Genomic DNA, 13,200 nt, shown 5'->3' with positions numbered 1-13,200 from the left:
GCTGATATTGATTCACCCAGTCTGAGCTACCCCTTAGGTGTTTCATGAGTATTTAAGATAAGACTGAGTGAATCAGTATCAACTTCTCCAGTGAATCTTCCCTATGCAGTCATTTAGTGAGTGTTTTCAGAATTGTTTGGAAAGATTAATGTGGTATAAAGTTCCCTAATATGAGAGGGAATGGAATTATTGAGGACCTAATTGAATCATGCCCCAAGTCAGGTCATTTCATTGGCAGTTTTGGGGACCCAAAGATCAGGGAAATTTGCACAAAGTACTTTTTTAGTGCAAATGAATTGTGTCCTCTACCTAAAGACTGTATCCTCACCCCACGTCTATAGCCCCTTTCTGTCAATCACTTCACAAACTCTTAATGACAGCTACACTCCTGGTTATAGAATATAACCTTCATTGCAAATAAATATCAGAAATTGGTTTAAGCCACACACCAATCACGAATCAAGAAAAAACATCTTAGGGGCACCTGGGTGGCTCAGTTGGTTAAGTTCTGACAGCTCAGAGCCTGGAGCCTGCTTCAGATTCTGTGTCTCCCTCTCTCTTTCTCTGCCTCTCCCCAGCTCACATTCTGTCTCTCTTTCCTTCAAAAATATATAAACATTTTTAAAAATTAAAAAAGAAAAAACATCTTTAGTCCAGGTGTTTTAAACATTCACATTCCTCTTCTGAAAACATTATTTTTGCATTTCTTGATATTTTATTACCAGGTAAACACTGCCAGTTTTGTATGGGTCTAAATAGAACAGTGAAGTTGTCAATGCATTTTGCTCAGAGAATTAGGTTTCAACCTCCCTCATTGAATTGTCAAATTCCCATTCACAATTTGTGTATTTTAATTAACTACCATACTTCTTTTAAGTTTACTTATTTATTTTGAGAGACAGAACATAAGTGGGGGGAGAGGGAGAGAGAGAGTCCTAAGCCCTGATGCAGGTCTTGAACTCATAAACCATGAGATCATGACCTGAGCTGAAGTTGGACGCTTAACCAGCTGAGCCACCGAGGCTCCCCAACCACCATAATTGGTAAATGACAGTTTAAAGCATCATTTAAGAATCAGTGGAAAGTGAATCAAATTTCACTTAGGTAATTGCTTAATCAAATCATAGGATTTTAGTGTCAACAGCAGTGTACAAGTTGCCTGTCATGGAACACTGTCCTAAATATTTTCTGGAAACTTCTCTCTCCACCAGGTTCCTCACTTAGCCACAGTTATTTGAATCAGAGGTTGTTTCCTTCATACAAATAAGGCCAACAAGCACTGTTCTCAGACAATCTGGAACTCAGACCAAGGGATTTTAGCCTGGGTGCGACCACTCTCTTGAATACAGGAAACGAAAACAGAAGAGCTGCTATTTTATTATCTCCCTCGTGTGAACTGAAAAACAGTGACTGCAGCAGTAGGCAAGAATGAAGTAGGTGCAGAGGCTGGGGTGGAGGGCATCCCTGGATCGCCTAAAGCACTCCAGTTTGCTCCTATAGCTCAGCTTCAATCCAGCTTCTATGAGATGCAGATTTATTCTTTAAACCTATTGCCTCCTCTCTTTCTCTCTTTTCTCTCAAGCTAGGTAAAGGGGGGGGGGTTTCTGTTAATCACAACTAAAATATTTCTTTATTTTTATTTTTGAGACTGTGAGAGAGAGAGAACAAGCTAGCGAGTACAGGGGAGAGTGGGAGAGAGGAAGAGTGACAGAATCCCAAGCAGGCTCCACACTCAGCACTTAGCCAATGCAGGGCTTGATCCCACGACTACCAGATCATGACTCGAGCCATAAATCAAGAGTCAATATGCGGGGCTCGAACTCATGGACCGCGAGATCATGACCTGAGTCGAAGTCGGATGCTTAACTGACTGAGCCATCCAGGTGTCCCCACAACTAAAATATTTCTAATAATCTAGTCCACACATCTCATTGTATAGGAAAAGAAACACAAGTCCAGGGATGATAAATGATTTGCTCAAAGATCCCATTTTCAGTGACAGAGCTGTGACTAGAACCCAGTCTCCTCCCATTTTGGTAGGTTTTTCTTCAGCTGATCCTAGATAGACATTTATTGAATGAATGAATGAATGAATGAATGAATAAATGACTCCATGAATGAATTCACCTTGAATCTCAGCATGTGATTAGCTCTTTTCTAGTGGGTTTGCTCTCTTCTTTTGGTCTGAATAGGTAACAAACGGTCTCTGGGATACTTACTTCCCAGAAGGGAAAACGCTCAGCTTTAGAGTTGTGCTTTTCCTGCTCAAGAAGTATGAGCTAATTATGGAAAGGCCTTATTTGGTATAGCAGATTCTGTGCACTGACCAGATGTCTCCTTCAGAAGGAGTCATTCATTTCCCTAGCTCCTGGGAGTGCTGACTGCTGAGGGTTCACAACTATTGCTCTTGCTAGTTGTCCGACTGAAGGGAATTGCCTCAGTCAGGTTATGCCTCTTCACCGGCATCTGCCTGTCCTCAATGACTGCTGATGCCAGGAAAGGCAAGTCCGGGCCCCTTGCGTCAGCTCAGCACAATTCTGAAGGCCAGTTCAACTCCTGGCCTCCTTTGCAGCTGTGTGCTAATTCCACAGCTCTCTCCGTCAAGTCTCCCATACTCCCTCAAAGGGGTTATTCCTGAGAATACTCCTTAACTTAAATCTCCTACATGCACAGTCTGTTTCTCTGGGAATCTTATCTATGACAGTAGTACCTTCACTGTTACCAGAGCAAAATATAAGAGGATGAAAAATGCTACATAAAGCGATTTGTGGCAGAAAGCTTAAGATCTCGCAAAGTTGTCCTCTCTTGGAAACAAAATCCTGGGGTGCCTGGGTGGCTCCGTCAGTTAAGCGACCTACTTCAGCTCAGGTCATAATCTCGTGGTTTGTGAGTTCGAGCCCCGCATCCGGCTCTGTGCTGACAGCTCGGAGCCTGGAGCCTGCTTCGGATTCTGTCTCCCTGTCTCTGCCCCTCCCCCACTCATGCTCGCGCGCGCGCACGCGCGCGCGCGCTCTCTCTCTCTCTCTGTCAAAAATAAAAATAAACAGTGGCGCCTGAGTGGCTCATTCGGTTGAGCATCTGACTTCAGCTCGGGTCATGATCTCACAGCTCGTGAGTTTGAGTCCCACATCAGGCTCTGTGCTGACAGCTCAGAGCCTGGAGCCTGATCCGGATTCTGTGCCGCCTCCTCTCTCTGCCCCAACCCACTCGCATTCTGTCTCTGTCTCTCTCAAAAATAAATAAACATTTTTAAAAAAATTAAAAATAAATAAATAAAAATAAACGTTAAATTTTTTTAAAAAGTCCTACTTTTTTCATTCTAATTGATATTTTAAAAATAGTGTTAGCTGTGAATTATTTTATAACTGTTTACTTCTTTAAGATATTAAAAGCACGTCATCTTATGTATTCATTGTATTTTACCAACCACTTTCTAATAAATTACTTTTTATATACTTAAAACTTTTTAATCCCTATATAGCAGTAATTATGCTCCAACTGCCTCCTTCTTTGCTGGTCTTCCCTGATAGATTGTCTTGTCTTTGAATCTCTAGCACCTATCTTTCGGATGACCCTGAGCAATTCAGTTATTGTTGGTTGAAAAAATAAAAAAGATCGCATTCAGTTGAAATTAGGAAAAGGATTATAGCAGGAAAAAGATTCATAAACTGAAGGCCTGAATCACATTTCGTTGAATAAGAAAGATTCCTTATACTCAGAAGCCTTGAGATATTAACATTGGATTGTCAGACAAATGGATTAACATTTTAGGAGCTTGTTTGTTTCTGGGGCACCTGGCTGACTCAGTCAATGGAGCATGCAACCCTTGGTATCAGGGTTGTGGGTTCAAGCTTCACTTTAGGTGTAGAGATTGCTTAAAAACAAAATCTTAAAAAAAAAAAAAAAAAAGAAACCTGTTTGTTCCTAGAAAATGTATCTGGAATTCTCAGGCAACATGTGAACTAAAGCTAATACAAAATTTAACCATTCCACCAACAAAATGCTGAATGAGATTCAATTTCAATTAACTTCAACTTTTAATTTTGAAAAATTTCAAAGCTAAAGAAAAGTTCAGTCTGCTTAAAAAAACAAAAAAGCCCTCCAAACCTCACCTTTTTTCTTTCTTCCCTCTTTGACTGTCTTAATGAACTCATGGGTTATTTCATTTTAAAATTTTTATTTAGGGACGCCTGGGTGGTTCAGTTGGTTAAGCGTCCGACTTCGGCTCAGGTCAGGATCTCACAGTTTGTGAGTTCAAGCCCCACATCGGGCTCTGTGCTGACAGCTCAGAGCCTGGAGCCTACTTCGGATTCTGTGTCTCCCTCTCTCTGCCCCTTCCCCACTCATGCTCTGTCTCTCTCTGTCTCTCAAAAATGAATAAACGTTAAAAAAAATTTTAATAAAAAAAATAAAGAATAAAATTTTTATTTATTTTTATTTTATTTTTTAAAGTAGTTTCCATACCCAACATAGGACTCAAACTCAGAACCCTGAGATCAAGAGTCAGATAACCTACTTGAGCCACCCAGGTGCCCCAGAATATTTTATTTTTAATTTATGTATAAGTCCATTATAGTATAATTGTTATTTTTGACCCATAAATTGTCCCAAACTTGGAGATCCTGGGTAGCTCAGTTAGTTAAGTATCCAACTTCAGCTCAGGTCATGATCTTGCGGTTTGTGGGTTTAAGCCCCGCGTCGGGCTCTGTTCTGACAGCTCAGAGCCTGGAGCCTGCTTCGGATTCTGTGTCTCCCTCTCTCTCTCTGCCCTTTCCCCGCCCACACTATGTCTTTCTCTGTCTCTCAAAAATAAATAAACGTTAAAAAAAAAAAAACAACAAAAAAACTGTCCCAAATTTGACTGAAGAGTTCCTTCACTCTGGCTTGTGGGTCCTTTTAACATTACATCATTACTCTTTTAGCATTTCTTTGCATTCTGGCTTATATTACATGGCTGAGCTCATAGGAAATGAAAAGAAATTCCCATTTGCTAGAAAGAAAAGAGAACTGAAAGTCAAAGCAGATTGTAATCGTAAGGTGACACTGAGGTAGCCTAAAAGGCTGTGAGGTGACCTGGAAATAGACCTTACTTAATAGCTAGACACTTAGATTTTATTTCCAGCATATCACAGGTGATGAGTCCCTGGACTTGGGTGTAACAAGGAGTAGAACTGAGATCTCTGTATAAAGCAAGTCCCCTTCAAAGTACCATGAAAGAGGACTGAAAAACTATTCATAAGGCCAGAGAGAGAGAGAGCAAAGATCCAGGGACTCTGGGTGGGGGAAAAAATCACTGGTGAGAGAAGAAAATCACCATGCCATTCACTGATTCAGGATCAATTCTAAATGACCTGAGTGGAATGGAAATCTCCAAGTTACTCTTGGGGTACCTGGCAAAGTCACGCATAAAATCTCTTTGGAGGAACACTCCCATAATTTACAAGTCCACATTTGATCATAAGAGAAATAACAATTGCCATTCAAGATATACACATTATCAAAAAATTATAAGACACATGAGGAAAGACTGTCAAGAACAAAAAGGAGTATTGACAATCTAGACAGATGACAGAATATTCTGAGAGAGACTATAAAATTAGTATTTTTAAATGATGAAAGATATAAAGAACTAGGATTACAGAACAAATCACTGTGCAAAAGGAATAGTGTATTTAATATAAAAACCAAACATTATGACTAGAAATGAAAAATAGTCACTGAAATTACAAGAGAAATGCATGGGTGTTAATAAACAACAGATCAGATACTGATGAAGAAAGTGATAGTGAACTAGAGCAGATACTAAACCAGTAAAACTGAGCAAAGTACCAGAATGAAGCACAATGAGAGACGCCTAATAGGAGCCCCCACTAAGCAAAAAACTGTAGAGAATGTTTGTGAGTTAATGAAAATATAGGGGATGAAAAATTTCCAAAATTGAAGCATGACATGAATCTTCAGAAAGATGAAGTACACCAAAGTTGAGTAGGATAAACAAAAATAAAATCTCTACCTAGAATACCAAAGAAAACACAGAAGTCTTAAAATCAATCATAAAGAAAGGACAGATTAGCCAAAAGGGACTGCAATTAGATTGCTAATAAATGTCTCAGCAGTAAAATGAGGTTAAAAGACAACACCATCTGTGAAGTGCTAAGGAAAAAGATGCCAACATAAAATTCTTAAAAAAAAAAATTTTTTTTTAATGTTTATTTGTTTTTGATAGAGACAGAGACAGAGCATGAATAGGGGAGGGGCAGAAAGAGAGGGAGGCACAGAATCCCAAGCAGGCTAAAGGCTCTGAGCTGTCAGCACAGAGCCTGTCGCGGGGCTCAAGCTCATGAACCTCGAGATCATCACCTGAGCTGAAGTGGGACACTTAACCGACTGAGCCACCGAGGTGCCCCTCAGCATAAAATTCTGTACCTAACTAAACTTATTCAAGGGAAAGGCTGAAAATAAATACTTTCAGACACAGATATTCATTGAAAAAACTATTAAGAACGTATAGAATAAAGAAAGTATATACATTCAGAGGGTTATTTGGGTCTATCTCTGTGTTCTATCTTCTGGTCAACTGCTACCATTTTTCAGTTTTTTCACCAATACTACACTTAGAATCACTATGACTTTATAGTATTTTTTAACAGCTTTATTTTATTATAACTGACATATATGGTAACTACACATATTTAAAATGTACACATGAAATTTGTACATACATGTGCATGCATCCATCAAATCATCACTACAATCAAGAAAATGAACATATACATCACCCTCCAAAGTCTCCTCATACACGGTTTGAATTCCTCCCACCATCCCTCTCCATGCCCTCATCCTCTGGCAACCAATGATCTGCTTTCTACCACTATGGATTAGTTTGCAGTTCCTAGAATTTTATATAAACAGTATCATAAAATATGTACTTGTTTTTGTCTGGTTTCTTTCACTCATAATAAAGTATTTTGAGATTCATCTATTCGTTGCATGTAGCAAGTTCCTTTCTTTTTATTCTAGAGAAGTATTCCTTTGTACCAAAGGAATATACCAAAATTTATTCATTCATCTGCTTCATGGACATTTGGGTTGTTTCTAGTTTGGGGCCATTACAAATAAAGTTGCTATAAATAAGGTTTTATTTTATTGAGATATAATTGACATATTAGTTTCAGGTGTACAATGTAATGATTCAGTATTTGTATGTATTGTGAAATAATCACAATAACAATAAGTAGAGTGACAGTAAGTCTAGTTAACAGTCACCACCACACATAGTTGCACTATCTTTTCTTGTGATGAGAACTTTTATTTTCTTAATTAATTTTATTAAAAAATTTTTTGAGAGAGAGAGCCCACAAGTCAGGGAGAGGGGCAGAGGGAGAGAGAGAGAGAGAGAGAGAGAGAGAGAGAGAGAGAATCTCAAGCAGTCTCCACGCTCAGCATGGAGACTGATTTCATGATGGTGAGATCATGACTTGAGCTGGAATCCAAAGTGGGATGCTTCACTGACTGAGCCACCCTGGTGCCCCGTGATGAGAATTTTAAAAATTTACTTCCCTAGGATATTTGAAATATACAATATTATTAACTATAGTTAATGTATAACAATATAATATACATATCTATAATTTATATATATATAATTTTTATATATTATATATAAATTATATAATTAATGTAATGTTGTACATTACATCCCTGTGATTAATTTTTTTTACAACTATAAGTTGTACCTTTTGACTACCTTTGATTACCCATTTTGTCCTCCCCTACTCCTTGCCTCTGGCAACTACCAATCTGTTCTCTGTATCTATAAGTTCAGTCTTTTTGTTTTCAGAGTACGCATATAAGTGAGATCACACATTATTTGTCTTTCTCAGACTTATTTCACTTAGCATAATGTCCTCAGGGCCCATCCATGTTGTGGCAAATGGCAAGATTTTATTCTTTTTAATGGCTGAATAATTTCTCTCTATATAATATAAATACCTGCACCACATTTTCTTTATCCATTCATGCACTGACAGACACTTAGGTTACTGGAAATACACTGCAATGAACACGGGGCGCAAATATCTTTTCGAGCTAGTGTTTTCCTTTTCTTTGGATAAATACCCAGAAAAAGAATTGCTGGATTGTATGGTTGTTTTATTTTTAATTTATTGCGAAACTTCCATACTGTTTTTACAGAGTGGTTCCACCAATTTACATTCTACCAACAGTGTACAAGGATTCCCTTTTGTCCACATTCCCACCAAAACTTACTCTTGTCTTTTTGATAATATCCATTCTAAGAGATATAAAGTGGTATCTCATTGTGGCTTTGATTTGCATTTGACTGAACAGTGATGTTGAGCACCTTTTTGTGTACCTGTTGTCCATTTGTATGTCTTCTTTGGAAAAACATTCAGATCCTCTGCCTGTTTTTTAAATTGGGTTGTTTTTTTCTTGCTCTTGAGTTAAGTTCTTTATATATTTTTGGATATTAGCCCCTTATGAGATATGCTTTATAAATATTTTCTCCAATTCTATAGGTTATCTTTTCATCTTGTTGATGGTTTCCTTTCTTGTGCAATATAATATAAATAAGTCACCACGTGGATAAATGCTTTCATTTTTCTTATGTAAATACCTGGATTATACTGGGAGTATATGTTTAACTTCTTAAGAGTTTTTCAAAGTTGTTCAGCCATTTTGCATTCCCACCAGCAATGTATGGGGATTTCAGTTCCTCTAGATCCTTGTCAGTCTGTGGTATGGTCACTCATTCTAATTTTAGCTACCAGAAAAGGTGTATAGCAGTATCTAATTGTGATTTTAATTTCTAATGACTAACGTTGAGCATCTTTTCATGTGCATATTTTCCACTTTTATAACTTAATTTTTTTGATAACTTGATAATTTTTTCAAATATTTATCTGTTTCAAAAATTAGCTTGTTCCCAGATTTTAAGAGTTCTTTATATATTTGGGATACAAATTCTTTATCAGTTTAAGATGTGTGAATATTTTTTCCCAGTCTGTGGGTTATCTTTTCATTCTCTTACAGTTACCTTTCACAGAGCAAAGTTTTTTAATTTTGATAAAGTCCAGTTTATTTTTTCTTTATGTATGGTGCATTTTGTGTTATATCTAAGAAATCTGTGTCTAATCCAAAGCCAAAAAGATTTTCTCCTGTTACTTTATGAAGTTTTACAGTTTTAGGTTTTATATTTAAGTCTATGACAAATTTTGAATTAATTTTTATATATAGTGTGAGGTATGGATCAAAATTCCATTTTTTGCATACGGATATCTAATTTTAACTCTTCTGTTATAGCTGGTTTAGCTATTTATGGATCTTTATTATTCCTCATAAATTTCTGAGTAAATTTTATTAGTTCGTCAAAAAATCCTACAGCAATTTCAACTGTGATCACAATGAATTTAAAGATCAATTTGGGTAGAATCAACATGAGCATAACTTTCTCCAATTATTTCATTGAAATTCTCTTGCCTAAGGGATCAAAACCACCTTCATGCTTCTAAATCCTACTGGAATTTTTAAATTGCAATTACACTGCAATCACTCCCTCTACAATGAAACATTTTTTTCACTTGGCTTCCAGGACTCTACACCCAGGGTCAAAAATTTGTTCTGTATGGGAACAGATAGCAATTTTAGGTTTTATGGATGAAATTACTCAATGATGGCATTATAGTATGGAAGCAGCCATAGAAAACATGTAAATAGACAAGTGTGGTAGTATTCCAATAAAATGTTACTTACAAAAAAAGGCAGTGGGTCAAATTTACTCTCTGTGAACCACAGTCTGCCAACCTCTATTCTACCTTCTTTTTGTTTTCCTCCTACCTTACTGGAAATTTTTCTGTCTCTGGTGCTTGTTGTTCTTTATCTCCTTAACCTCAACACTGGAGTATCCCAGGACTCAACTTTCCTTTTCTATCTAACTTCAATTTCTTGGTGATTACATCCAGTATTATGGTTTTAAGTACTTTACCTGTATTAACGGTTCCCAAATATGTATTTCCAGCCCAGACAATTTCTTGAAATACAGAGGTTACATTTAATGTCTTATTAGTATCTCCATTTGGATATCTAATAGGCATTTCAATCAATACATGTCTAAAACTAATTTCCTGATTTTTCACAAACTAGTCTGTTTTTAACCGTAGTAATTGATGGCAACAATGTATTTCTAGTTGCTCAGGCCAAAACTCTTGGAAATTATCTCTGACTCCTTGTTGTCTCACTTCACATAAGAACACCATGAGCTCTATGAAAATATACCCAGAATTGTGCCCCTTCTCACCACTATCATTGCTGCCCCTGTGGTCTAAGCCATTATCACCTCTTATCTAGATTTATTCAACAGACTTCTAATTCATATCCCTGCAATCAACCCTGCCCCATAGTCTATTCTCAGCACAAAAGCCAAAGTGAGCTCTTTAAAACTTAAAATCAGATATCACTTCTCTTCTCAAAATCATCTAATGGCTCTCATTTGATAAGAGTGAAAACCATAGTCTTTGTAATAGCCCAAATAACCTGGCATCTACTCCCCAGGTCTTTCTATCATATCATTTCTATGACTGCATCTACTACTACTCTTTCCGTAAGTCACTTTCCTCCTGTCACTGGGCTTTCTTCCATGACAATAAGCATGAGCCAGTGTTAGGAACCTTGCACTAGCAGTTTGTTGTAAGGGAAAACTCTCCCCTTACATATATGTATGTCTAGATCCCTCATACCCTTGTCTTTGCTCAACTATCACTTTCTTGGTGAGACCTTCCCTGATCACATTTAAAATTGCAACACCTTATTGTTCCCAGCTTCCCTATCTCCCTTTCCTGCCTTATCTTTCTCCACATTACTTATCACCTTCTAATTTACTTGTTAATTTTGCCTATCATCTGTCTCTCACCTCCATAAGTAAGTTTCCTCAGGGCAGTGAATTAGTGAATTAAAATATGGCAGTTTGAAAAAAAAAATATGGCAGTTTGAGAAAGATTTACATGTAAAGTCACTATTTATAAAACTATGAGTGTACGGGAACCCATGTGGATAGTAACAGATAAGCTGTTGCAACCCTAGGCCTGAAAAGGAAACGGAAGCTCTTATGCAAACTGGAAGGCAAGAACTGTACAGAACCCACCTTGAGAGAAGCTTTGAGGATAGTACAGCCTGAGGCAACTTCTCAGGGATACAGTCAGAAAGATAAATAACTGCCCTCATTTTCCTCCCTCCTGATATCCTGCCAGCATCCCCCATTAGCCGAACCAACCACAAGTCAGAAAGTACAGAAGCCACTTGGAGCTGGTTTACACAGTCAGTCCTCACAGAGGAGGCTGAGACCAGGGTCAAAAAAGGCTGAGAGTGGCTCTAAAATAACAAATAGAAGACAAGGCAGGCATTTTTGTTACTTGGGTCCATGTTTGTATCATACAATAGGTTTATAGTAAATGAGTGTCTAGGTCTCTGTTCAAAAAAGAGGGAATGATTGATTATGCCAACTGCTACTGAGAGGATGAATAAAATAAGAACTAAAAACTGACCTTTGGACTTCTAAGTGGAGGTCACCAGTAACTGGGACAAGAAGGGTTTGATTGCAGTGGTAGGGATAAGCCTTGAGTGGGGTCTGTATAAGATAGAATGGGGAGAGAAGTGCTGATAAGGACAGTTTTTTCTTAGTAAAAACTGCAGAAAAATGTGGTGTTGAAGCTCGAGGGCAGAGGTGGGTTCAATAAAGTTTTTTTTTTAACAAAGGAAATATTCCGGAATGTTGAATGCCATTGAGAACAATCCAGTAGAGAGAGAGGGAGGAAAAAAAAGATTTGGGGGAGAAGAGGGATAATTGTAGAAACCAAGTCCGTAAATAGCTATGTCCTTAAATGATTCTAATATATTGTAACTTGAGATATGATCAAAGTTCTTTTACATGTAATCAGAAAAAGGATGGGCTATCCAATAAATGATCCTGAGGCAAAATTTTCCCATAAAAAAGGTAAAACTAAATCCCTCCCTCATATATAAAAAAAATAAATTCTAGATGTCATTAAGTCCCAAATATAGAAAGCAAAACCTTAATCTTCAGAGGAAAATGTTTTAGAACATCTTTATGCCTATGGAGTATAAAATATTACTTAAAAAGTTACAAAAGCAAAATTAATAAAAAATCTTTTAAAATGGATACACTAAAATAAACTCCCATAATACAGGTTGATGATAAACAGTGTTAAAAGACAAGTCACGTTATGGAAGAAAGCATTTACAGATAACAAACACAAGGTTAGTACCCAGAACATATAAAAAGGATTAGTGAGAAATAGCCAGACAATCCAAAAGAAAAAGGAGGACACAGGATATGAACACACATTCATAAAGGAAAACTGTAACCACCAGTAAGTACAAGATGATCTCACCAGTAATACAGAAATCCAAATTAAAACATGATACCATTTCATGGGGCACCTGAGTGGCTCAGTCGGTTGAGCGTCTGTCTCTTGGTTTTGGCTCAGGTCATGATCTCAGGGTTTTGTGGGTTCAAGCTCTTCACCAGGCTCTGTGAGGCAGCATGGAGCCTGCTTTGGATTCTCCCTCCCTCACTGCCCTCCCCCACTCGTACTCTGTCTCTCTGAAAATAAATAAACTTAAAAAAAAAATGATACCATTTCATATCCAAATATTTGACAAAAATGTGAAAAGTCCTATATAACACTAACAGTGAAGATATGGAAAAATGGGGCTTCTCATACAGTGTTGACTGGAATATAAAGTGGTACAACTACTTTAAAGAACAATTTAAGAGTTACTTGGGTGGGTCAGTCAGGTGAGCAACCAACTCTTTATTTTGGCTCAGGTCATGATCCCAGGGATGTGGGATCGAGCCCTGCCACTGGGATCCATGCTAAGTGTGGAGCCTGCTTAAAATTCTCTCTCTCTTCCTCTGCCCCTCTCCCCTGCTTGTGTTCGCTAACATTAAAAAAAAAAAAGAAGAAGAACAATTTAAAAATTCTAGCAAGAATTGAATATGTACATACCCTATGACGCAAAGGTTCTGTTTCCTTGTGTATATTCAGGTAAACTTTGGGTGCAAAATCCACATGCTGGAATCTTTGGTAAATTTGTTTGCAATATCAAAAAACAAAACAATACTACTGTTCATCAAGAGACATGGATAAACTAGTTTATTCTTAC

General features: G+C 37.5%; 1 protein-coding gene across 1 annotated transcript in view; it reads right to left on the bottom strand.

Moving 5' to 3' along the window:
* Window positions 1-13,200, bottom strand: part of CDC42SE2 (CDC42 small effector 2) — a 188,855-nt gene that overhangs the window by 160,497 nt on the left and 15,158 nt on the right. The window lies entirely within an intron of this gene.

Source organism: Leopardus geoffroyi, chromosome A1 (genome assembly GCF_018350155.1).
Source record: "Leopardus geoffroyi isolate Oge1 chromosome A1, O.geoffroyi_Oge1_pat1.0, whole genome shotgun sequence".
In the NCBI taxonomy this organism is placed as follows: Eukaryota; Metazoa; Chordata; class Mammalia; order Carnivora; family Felidae; genus Leopardus; species Leopardus geoffroyi.
This window is presented reverse-complemented; position numbering and strand designations above follow the sequence as displayed.